The 10,698-nt window shown below is 48.0% G+C and overlaps 1 long non-coding RNA gene across 1 annotated transcript; it reads left to right on the plus strand.

The window, feature by feature from the left end:
* Positions 1 to 356: 356 nt before the first annotated feature.
* Positions 357 to 10,375, plus strand: LOC122551184. Its single transcript, XR_006312045.1, has 3 exons — positions 357 to 368; positions 9,541 to 9,543; positions 10,129 to 10,375. It is a non-coding gene; the product is annotated as an uncharacterized LOC122551184 (long non-coding RNA).
* The last annotated feature ends 323 nt before the right edge of the window (positions 10,376 to 10,698 follow it).

Genomic DNA, 10,698 nt, shown 5'->3' on the forward strand with positions numbered 1-10,698 from the left:
AGCCCTGGCAGAGTGAGGCCGTTCAGAGTGAAGGTGAGCTCCGTCCTGAAGGTAGACTCAGATGGGGAGACAGCTGTCCAGAGAGATGACAGCAGCACTAAACCGAACAAAAGCAGGAAGTCCTGGAGAAACTCAGTGTCTGACTGCGTCTGCGGAGAGAGAAACTGAGTTCACGTTTCAGGTTGATGAGCCTTCGTCAGGTGAATGAGTTTCACAGCAAAGGTTAGTCGATTCACAGCAGTACCATAGTGATTGAATGCTGAGTAACTACTGGGTTGGTAAATAGTGAAGAGAATAGCATTAGGGTTACAGAAGGATGTAGATGGTCTGATCAATGACAAATGGACTTCAATCCAAGTAAATGTGAGGTGATGCATTTAGACAGCTCAAGCAACACAAGGGAATATATAACAAATGGCAGCACCTTGGGGAGCACAGAGGATCAGAGGGACCTTGGTGTGTATGTCAAATGGACACTTAAGGTCGTGGGGCTGGTGGATGCAGTGGTCAAGAAGGCATTATGAAAGATTGGTCTTTATTAGTCAAGGTGTAGTGTTTAAGAGCAGGGAGGTGATGCTGGAACTGTATAAAACTTTAGTCAGACCACAGTGAGTGTACTGTGTGCAGTTCTGGAATTGCAGGAGGGGTGTGAGTGCACTGGAGAGGGTGCAGAGGGAGATTTACCAGGATGTTGCCTGGGCTGGAGACTTTCACTGATGAAGAGATTGGATAGAACATAGAACATTACAGCGCAGTACAGGCCCTTCGGCCCTCGATGTTGCACCGACCTGTCATACTAATCTGAAGCCCATCTAACCTACACTATTCCATGTACATCCATATGCCTGTCCAATGACGACTTAAATGTACTTAAAGGTGGTGAATCTAGATTGGGGTTGTTTTCCTTAGAGTACAGGAGATTGAGGGGGACATGATTGAGATTTATAAAATAATGAGGGACATAGCTAGGAAGAAACATTTCCCCTTGATGGAGGGCTCAGTGACCAGGGTAGAGATTTAAGCTAAAGGGCAGGAGGTGTTCATCCAGAGGGTGGTGGGAATCTGGAACATCCTGCCTGTGGTGGGGGGGAGGAAGCAGAAACCCTGAGCATTTACAAAGTTGTTGTGATTCTGTTCGCCGAGCTGGAAGTTTTTGTTGCAAACGTTTCGTCCCCTGGCTAGGTGACATCATCAGTGCTTGGGAGCCTCCTGCGAAGCGCTTCTTTGATGTTTCCTCCGGTGTTTATAGTGGTCTGTCCCTGCCGCTTCAGGTTGTCAGTTTCAGCTGTCCTAACTTGAGGAACTTCTCTCTTGGGGTCTGGTCATAATAACTTCAGCTCATTCCATTATCATGTCCTCGGGTATAGTAAAAGAACAAAATCAATTCTTTTTCATGTTATTTTTCTTCACACTATTTTCACCTTCATGTCACACTCTTCTATGCACACAGACTAGAGTTAGAGTGCATTTTCAAAGCTGTGGGAATTCTTTAGCACTTTGTATATATTTATTATTCATATGAGATCCTTGACATTCAGTCTCAACAGTTAGTCAATTTTGGAGGTTATTCTCAGCAGCTCTTATCAAACAGACACTTGCAACAGTTGTTGCCAGACAACAGTCTAGACTAGGAGCCCTGGTTAGTTTTTGCTTCAATAACTGAGGGGAGCAAAGGCTAATTCTATTACAGACCAAGGACGAAAATGAGGATAGAAACAGAAACCAATGGAAATGAACAGCAAATCAGGCAGTCATTATAGAAAGAGAGAAGTAGAGGAAATACATGGGATTTTAAAATGATAGCACATGACAAAATAGCAGGCTTACAAATGGGTCAAGAACTCTCTATCCAAGCAATGACATTAGCATCCTGCTTCTTGTTCCATAACCTATTAGGGAGGGTTGTCATAATTATCTGGCGGATTTGATAATGCAAGGAAGTCTAAAGTTTGTGCGAAGATTTGTAGCTTGGGTGCTCGTTGTTGTGGTTCTGTTCGCCGGGCTGGAAGTTTTTGTTGCAAACGTTTCGTTCCCTGGCTAGGCTACATCATCAGTGCTTGGGAGCCTCCTGCGAAGCGCTTCTTTGATGTTTCCTCCGGTGTTTTTAGTGGTCTGTCCCTGCCGCTTCCGGTTGTCAGTTAACAACTCCATCCACAAACACATCGACCTGGACCCAATATACCAACCACTACAGCGGACAGCTGAAACTGACAACCGGAAGCGGCAGGGACAGACCACTATAAACACCGGAGGAAACATCAAAGAAGCGCTTCGCAGGAGGCTCCCAAGCACTGATGATGTCGCCTAGCCAGGGGACGAAACGTTTGCAACAAAAACTTCCAGCTCGGCGAACAGAACCACAACAACGAGCACCCGAGCTACAAATCTTCGCACAAACTTTGAACATTTACAAAGTATTGAGATGACAAGGCTCATGGGTGAAGTGTGAGGAAACAGGCTTCGAATAGCTAGATGGCTGTTTCTGACTGGCACGGACTCATTGGGCCGAAAGGTATTTTCCTGTGCTGTAGATCTCTATGACTGTAACATTACAGCACAGGAACCTACCATTCAGCCCCTCGATTCCATGTTTCTGTTTCTGCTCCTCGTGAGGCTCCTGTCAGCTCCTGGCCCTGACATCCCTCCATCACCATCTCCTTCCAATCCTTTCATCCCACGGCTTTATACAGCTTCCCCTTCAACACACTGACATTATTCTCCTTGACCACTCCCGATGTGAGTGGGATCTTCCTTTACTTCGCTGTCTGGGTGAAATCATTTCCCCTGAACCTCTGATTGGATTTATTGATGATTGTCTCAGGAATGCAGGAACAGGCCATTCAGCCCATTGAGCCAGCTCTGCTAGTCTAGATTACACCTGATCACCTCACTCCAAACCATACGTCTGTGTTAACAAGAGGAACTCGCTCGTTCCTGTGAGTAACTGGAAACCTGTCAATCTCAGCCTGAACTTTCCCAGTGAAGGAGCTTCCACAGTCTCTGGGGTCGGGAATTCTAAACACTCCCCACTGTCTGACTGAAGATGTTCCTCTTCATCGGAGTCCAACATAACCTACTCCTTATATGGGACCGTGCCCCCTGGTTCTACACCCCAGAATCAGGGAAAACCTACCCTGTCAGGCGTAAAAACTTTATAAGTTTCTATGAAACCCTTATTCTTCTAATCTCGAGAGATGGTCCATTCTCCAAAATCTCTCCTCACAGGACACTCTCACCATCTCTGTCTGGTGAACCTCCTCTGCACCCCCTCCATGGTAAGTCTATCTCTCTTTAAGCAGGATGACCAAACCTTCCCACAGTCCTCCGGGTGCAACCCTGCCTGGGTTCAGTCAGACAATGACTGTTGAAAGGTCACAAATATCCTTCAACAATAGATTCCAGTAGTTTCTGTCTTCCTGTGTTCAGGCTAACAGGTCTGCAGGTGCCCGGCGTCTCTCTCCGTCCTTTCTTAAACAATGCTGTGACATTTCCAACCTTGCACTTGAGAGACACGAGCACCCGACTAGAGCTGGGGTGGGGTGGGGTGGGGGCATCGCCTGGAAATATCGGGGAGCAGATTTCAGCCTGAGCTGAGCAGGAACTTCTTCACCCAGAGGGTTGTGAATCTGTGGAATTCCCCGCCCAGTTCAGACTACCTCGCTGAATGTTTTTAAAGCTCAGATAGATAGACTTTTGAACAGTTAAGTAATTAAGGGATACGGTGAGAGGGCGGGGAAGTGGAGCTGAGGGCACGAAAAGATCAGCCATGATCTTATTGAATGTCAGGGCAGGCTCGATGGGCCGAACGGCCTCCTCCTGCTCCCGGCCTTTACAATCTTACGACGCTTTCACCGAATGAAGTGGCTGTTGGCAGGTGGTTGATTCCGAATTCTCTGAACCCACATGCGCCTGGGATTTATCGATTTTCAGTCCCATTAATTTTATCCAAGGTGACCTTTTTACTAATATTCAATTCCATCTTTATTTTTACCATGTTGAAAATTAATTATTGCAGACAGAGCATTTGAGACATCCTCAATGAAGATAGTCACAATGTATTTATTTAGCTTTTTTATTATTACAGTTGTATTTTATAAACTCTCCCATTTCCATCTGTAATGGGCTGGCATTTATATGATTACTTGTTCATTCCCTGGACGTGGGTGTCACTGTCTGGGCCTAGCATTTATTGCTCGTCCCTAGTTACCCCTTGAGAAGATGGGGGTGAGCTGCCTTCTTGAACCGCTGCAATCCATGTGCTGTAGGTTGACCCACAATGCCCTCAGGGAGGGGAACTTGCAGGGCGTTGGGATCCCACGTACCTGTAGACCTTGTCCTCCTAGATAGAAGTGATAGAACACTGACCCTCCGACAATGCGGCACTCCCTCAGCACTGACCCTCCGACAGTGCAGCACTCCCTCAGCACTGACCCTCTGACAGTGTGGTGCTACCTCAATACAGGTCCTCTGACAGTGCGGACCTCCCTTAACCCCCGCTCTGTGACAATGCGGCATTCCCTCAGCACTGACCCTGCGACCATGGATATGTTGCTGACAGTGCAGAGTGTGGATGTGAATTATTTTAAGGTTAATTTTTATGTGTCAGTGCTGACTTTCAGAAGGAGTGATTTATTATGCCCCATCCTCTCCCTTCATTGCTCCAAAGCCTCTGATCTAATTTAGTGAGTTCCTCCTGTCAGGTTCAAATGGGTCCTGAAGAAGGGCTTATGCCCGAAACATCGATTCTCCTGTTCCTTGGATGCTGCCTGACCTGATGCGCTTTTCCAGCAACACATTTTCGGCTCTGATCTCCAGCATCTGCAGACCTCACTTTCTCCTCAAATGGGTTATGGTTCCACCATCTTGACTCTCTCTCCGTCTGGATCTCCCTTTGTCTCCATTAACTCTTTGATCAATCCCCTTCAATCTGCATTCTTTAATTCTTTGTCCTTTCCCCCACCCCATTGGGGACTGTTTCTCCTTGTTCCCTCTGTCCAGACCCCTCATGAATCTGAAAACCTTGATCAAATCTCCCCTCATCCTTCTGCCCTCCAAGGAGACAATCCCAGCATCTTCAGCCTGTTTTCACTTGGCGGGTGGCTCAGTGGTTAGCACTACTGCCTCGCAGCACCAGGGTCCCAGGTTCAATGCCGGCCTCATGTGACTGTCTGTGTGGATATTGCACATTCTCCCCGTGTCTGCGTGGGTTTCCTCTGATTTCCTCCCACAATCCAAAGATGTGCAGGTTGGGTGAATTGGCCATGGGAAATTGCCCATAGTGTTAGGTGCATTAGTCAGAGGGAAATGGGTATGGGTGGGTGACTCTTCGGAGGGTCAGTGTGGACTGGTTGGGCCGAAGGGCCTGTTTCCACACTGTAGGGAATCTAATCTGAGCCCTCCTTTTGAACATGACTGCAGTTTCTGTCGCTTCACAGCTGCTACCTGACCTGCTGAGTATTTTGCAGCTTTTTCTGTGTCTCAGTGCAGGTTTCCCGATGCTACCCACACACGCTGAATAAATTGAAAACAACCTCCCTCTCTGTCAGTGACTCCTGTTGATTTCACTCCCCCGGCCCAGAAGCTATTTGCAGGAATGCTTTTAGTTGTGATTCATCCAGTTAGCGGAGGCACTCGGTGTGTAATTAAACTGTCGTTGGACTGATGGATGGAGCTGCGGAGATATTCATAACTGATACGAGAACAATCAGTGATGTCAGAATTCTTTGTCTTTCAGTGCTCTGTACATCAGAGAAATGTTCAAAACTTCTTTGCCATTTTTCTTACTGTTTCTTTCCCAGGATCAGTGTTAAACTGAAACACTGAGAGCATGTTGGGCCCTTGGTCATTGTTCAGTAGGCTTGTTTTCTGAGTGTTTCCCATTGCCCTGGTGATGTGCCAGGGGGAGGGGCAAGTGACACTGGGCAAGTCATCCTGAGCCCCAGGATGACAACCCGTCCATGCCTACCAGATATCTCAACCCAATCTAGTCCCACCTGCCAGCGCCCGGCCCATAACCCTCCAAACCCTTCCTATTCATATACCCATCCAAATGCCTCTTAAATGTTGCAATTGTACCAGCCTCCACCACATCCTCTGGCAGCTCATTCCATACACGTACCACCCTCTGCGTGAAAAAGTTGCCCTTTAGGTCTCTTTTATATCTTTCCCCTCTCACCCTAAACCTATGCCCTCTGGTTCTGGACTCCCCCACTTCAGGGAAAAAAATTTGTCTATTCATCTGTTCTGATGACATGGGTTAGATTCCAACATCTAGATGGGGACATTTCAATTCAGTGGAAATATGGGTTTAAAAGAATTAATAAGAACTATTGTCAGTTGCCAGAAAACCCATTTGGGTGACTAATGTTCCTTCAGGAGGGAAATCTACTGTCCTTACCCAGTCCAGTCCGGGCTATTTTCCCTGGAGCATAGGATATTGAGAGGTGATCTTACAGAGGTTTAATAAATTCATGAGGGGTGGGTGATAGACAAAGTTTTTTTCCCTTGGATAGGTGAGTCCAGAACTAGGGGGCATAGGTTTAGGGTGAGAGGGGAAAGATTTAAAAGGGACCTAAGGGGNTAAAAGGCATTTGGATGGGTATATGAATAGGAAGGGTTTGGAGGGATATGGGCCAGGTGATGGCAGGTGGGACTAGATTGGGTTGGGATATCTGGTCGGCATGGACGGGTTGGACCGAAGGGTCTGTTTCCGTGCTGTACATCTCTATGACTAACCATGTAACTCCAGACACACAGCAGTGTGCGTGACTCTTGTCTGGCCTCTGGTCAATCATAGAAACAGAGGAGCTAGGAGCAGCAGTGGGCCATTCGGCCCTCAAACCTGCCTTGCTATTTAATGTGGTCATGACTGATCATCCTAGTTAACCCCTCCCCCCATACTCCTTTAGCTCCAAGAGCTATACCTACCTGCTTTGTGAAAATACACAATGTTTTGGCTTCAGCTGTTGTATGTGGTGTTGAAGTGCACAGTGACTGAATGAATATAAAGCGAGATGCTTCTCAGTGCCTGATGGTTTGTGTGCACTGGTCCCACTGCTATGGGCTGGTGTGCTTTAACCCGAGCGAGTTGGAGTGAATTCTCGAAGCTGGAGGTAGAGGTTGTTCAATGAGGAGTGAGCTGGCATTGTGCCTGGTGCTGAGGACAGTGGGTAGATGGTGGGCAGAGGGAGATCAGAGTCGAGAGTGTGGTGCTGGAAAAGCACAGCAGGTCAGGCAGCATGTGAAGAGCAGGAGAGTCGACGTTTTGGGCAAAAGCCCTTAATCAGGAATGGACATCTCCTGCTCCTCAGATGCTGCCTGACCTGCTGCGCTTGTCCAGCACCACACTCTCAGCTCTGATCTCCAGCATCTGCAGTCCTCACCGTCTCCTGGCAGAGGGAGATCAGTCTGACCAGCTCTGAGGAACAGGACATCAGAACATTGGATTCAGGAGCAGGATAAGGCCACTCTGCCCCTCGATCGTGCTGCACCATTTAACATGATGGTGGCTGACCTGATTGAGATTTCAATTCCATTTCCCTATGTTTTCCCAGAAGCTTTCACTGGATTAACCGTCAGCACTCGGTTAATATATTCCCGGCCGAGACTTCAGAATTCCAGATTCTGACCGGCAAGAAGTTCCCTCATCCATGTCTTAAAAGGGAAACACTTTTTTTTCTTAAACCTTGCTCCCCCCCCCCCCGCTCCCCATACCTGAGGAACCCTCCCAGATTGGCAGACTCTCCAACTTTGTCCCATCCCTCAGGATCTTAGATATTTTAATAACAACATCTCATATTCTTCTAAACCCAACCTCCTGAACAGTTCCCCAAGTCAGGCAGGAGTTCCCTGAAGTCTTGCTGTGACTGTCCAGGAGCTTGATTAGACTGTACCTGGAGTACTTTGTGCAATTCTGGTTCCTTTTCTCAGGAAAGATATGATTGCCATAAAGTAAATGCGATAGAGGTTCACCAGACTTGTTCCTGGGATCATGGGATTGTCCAAAGAAGAGGGGTTGGGTGAACTGGGGCCGTATTCTCCAGAGTTTCAGAGAATGAGAGATGACTTCACTGAAACCTACAAAATACTTATCGATATGCAGGTTGCATGTTCCCCCTGGTTCGGAGTCGAGATGAGAGAGCACAGTTTAAAAATAGGGGGATGTCATTTCGGATGGCGATAAGAATTGTTTTTACCCAGAGGGTTGTGAACCTTTGCAATTCTCTATCCCTGAGAATGATTAAGATTGAGATTGTAGATTTCTGAGTATTGGTGGGATAAAGGGTTATGGGGATGGGCTGAGTAAAACCTATTGAAGTGTCTGATCAGCCACAATGGTATTGAATGGTGGGGCAGGCTTGATGGGCTGAATGGCCAATTGCTGTTCCCATGACAAATGTGCAAAGAGAGGTCATTCTACAGCTCTGACTGTCACAGACAGAATGGGCTGAATGGCCTCATACCCCTCACAAAGATGCTTGACTGAGGGGCCAACAGCTCTGCATTGATGTGATTTTTGATCAGTTAGTGTCTCTGCCAACTGAGTGACATAAACAAACAGACAAGGAACAGGAGCAGGCCATTCGGCCCCTCGGGCCTGCTCCCCCATTCAGTACTATTCTGCCTGATTGGGGTTTTCAGCATGTCCTGTCCATGTGGAGACTGCGGAATGATATTCCTTTCATAAAGTCATCAAGAGGTGACACTCACATGAGCAGGATAGGGACGCGTTTCCCTACTGGGGAAATAACAGGCCTTTCAGTCCACAGACACAATTAATGTCCTGGGGGCCTGGGTTCAAATCCCACTGTGTCAGATTCACACTGCACTGTCGGAGGGTCAGTGCTGAGGGAGTGCCGCACTGTCAGAGGGTAAATGCTGAGGGAGTGGGCACTGTCAGAGGGTCAGTGCTGAGGGAGTGCTGCACTGTGGGAGGGTTAGTGCTGAGGGACTGCCGCACTGTCAGAGGGTCAGTGCTGAGGGAGTGGGCACTGTCAGAGGGTCAGTGCTGAGGGAGTGCCGCACTGCCAGTGGGTCAGTGCTGAGGGAGTGCCGCACTGTTGGAGGGTCAGTGCTGAGGGAGTGCCGCACTGTGGGAGGGTCAGAGCTGAGGGAGTGACGGACTGTCTGACAGTCAGTGCTGAGGGAGTGCTGCACTGTCGGAGGGTCAGTGCTGAGGGAGAGCCACACTGTCAGAGAGTCAGTGCTGAGGGAGTGCCGCACTGTCGGAGTATCAGTGCTGAGGGAGTGCCGCACTGTCGGAGAGTCAGTGTTAATTAAGGGATGAATCATGTGTAACTGGGATGTGGAGCAACATCTTTACTGAGAGGAGGTGAATGTTTCCAATGACCTCTTGCTGTGAAAGCTCAGTCCTTCAACATTAATAAGCCTAAGGTTGATGTGTTTCAGTCTGATTCTTCAGTTTGATGTGGATTGATTTATTCCTGTCACATGTACCAAGGTACATGTTACACAGGCAGATTGTCCTGTACGAGTGCATCAGAGTGGCCAAGTGCGGAAAACAGTATTCCAGCTGTCGAGAAGGTGCAGTGAGAGATCAGAATTAACATATAAGAGGGCCATTCAAAACTCTGATAACAACAGGGAAGGAGTCGTTCTTGCATCTGTTGGTCCCTGTATTCAGAGTTTTATATCTTCTGTCCGACAGAAGTGGGTGGGACAGAGTGTAACGGCTCTTTAATTCGGTTGACAGCTTTACTAAACCAGAGGGTAGTATAGATGAGGTCGATGTGGGTTTCAGGTGGCAATGTAGTGTTCATGTTGGCATTCTGCCATGGTCTGGAACAGCACAGCAGTCTCAAGAGGCTGAATGGTCTCTGGTCCCAGGTTCCTGGGGCAATGATTGAGGAAGAGTTGGTCAATGGTTACCTCTGACAATGGGGAAAGCAGCACTATGCCTGGGATCTTGCTGTGCTTGCAGTTGGTTTCTGCAAATGAGGGTCAAGGTCAGGGTTGGGTTCACTGGGTAGCTGCAGGAGCTGGGAGGTAGTGGGTTTGGTGTTTGATGGTGAATTATCCCATTGGGCTGAGGAGGCTCTGTTAGCTTCCTGTCACTGTCTTCTGTTTAGAATGAGCTGTTTGATTCCTGGTCCTTGTCTGTCTTTGCAGACCTTGATTACACCGTCCGAATCCTTCTCTACTCGATCATCTTCCTCCTAAGTGTTTTCGGCAATACGATGGTTATTTTGGTGCTGATTCTCAACAAGAGATTGCGGACAGTCACCAACTCCTTCCTGCTCTCACTGGCCCTGAGTGACCTGATGGTGGCTGTTTTCTGTATGCCATTCACTCTCATCCCCAACCTGCTGGGAGACTTCATCTTTGGGCAGGCCATGTGTAAGATCACCGCGTATTTCATGGGTAAGCGACGGCTCACCTCTTAACCTGAGGGTGGGAGCAGGAATATAGACTTATCAGGGACTCACAGGGAATGTGTTTCTGTGTGTGTGAGTCTGTGTCTGTGTATGTCAGTTTGTATGCATCACTCTGTGTCACTGTGTTTGTGTGTATGTGCTCTGTGTGTGGGTGTATGTGTTTGTCTCTGGGTTTGTGTGTATGCCTCTGTGTGTCTGTCTATGTCTGTGTGTGTGTGTGTGTGTCTGTGTGCTCTGTGTGTGTGTGTGCTATGTGTGTCCTCTGTATGTATGTAGGTGTGTCTGTCTGTGTCTGTGTGTGTGT

Source organism: Chiloscyllium plagiosum, chromosome 6, assembly GCF_004010195.1.
Source record: "Chiloscyllium plagiosum isolate BGI_BamShark_2017 chromosome 6, ASM401019v2, whole genome shotgun sequence".
In the NCBI taxonomy this organism is placed as follows: Eukaryota; Metazoa; Chordata; class Chondrichthyes; order Orectolobiformes; family Hemiscylliidae; genus Chiloscyllium; species Chiloscyllium plagiosum.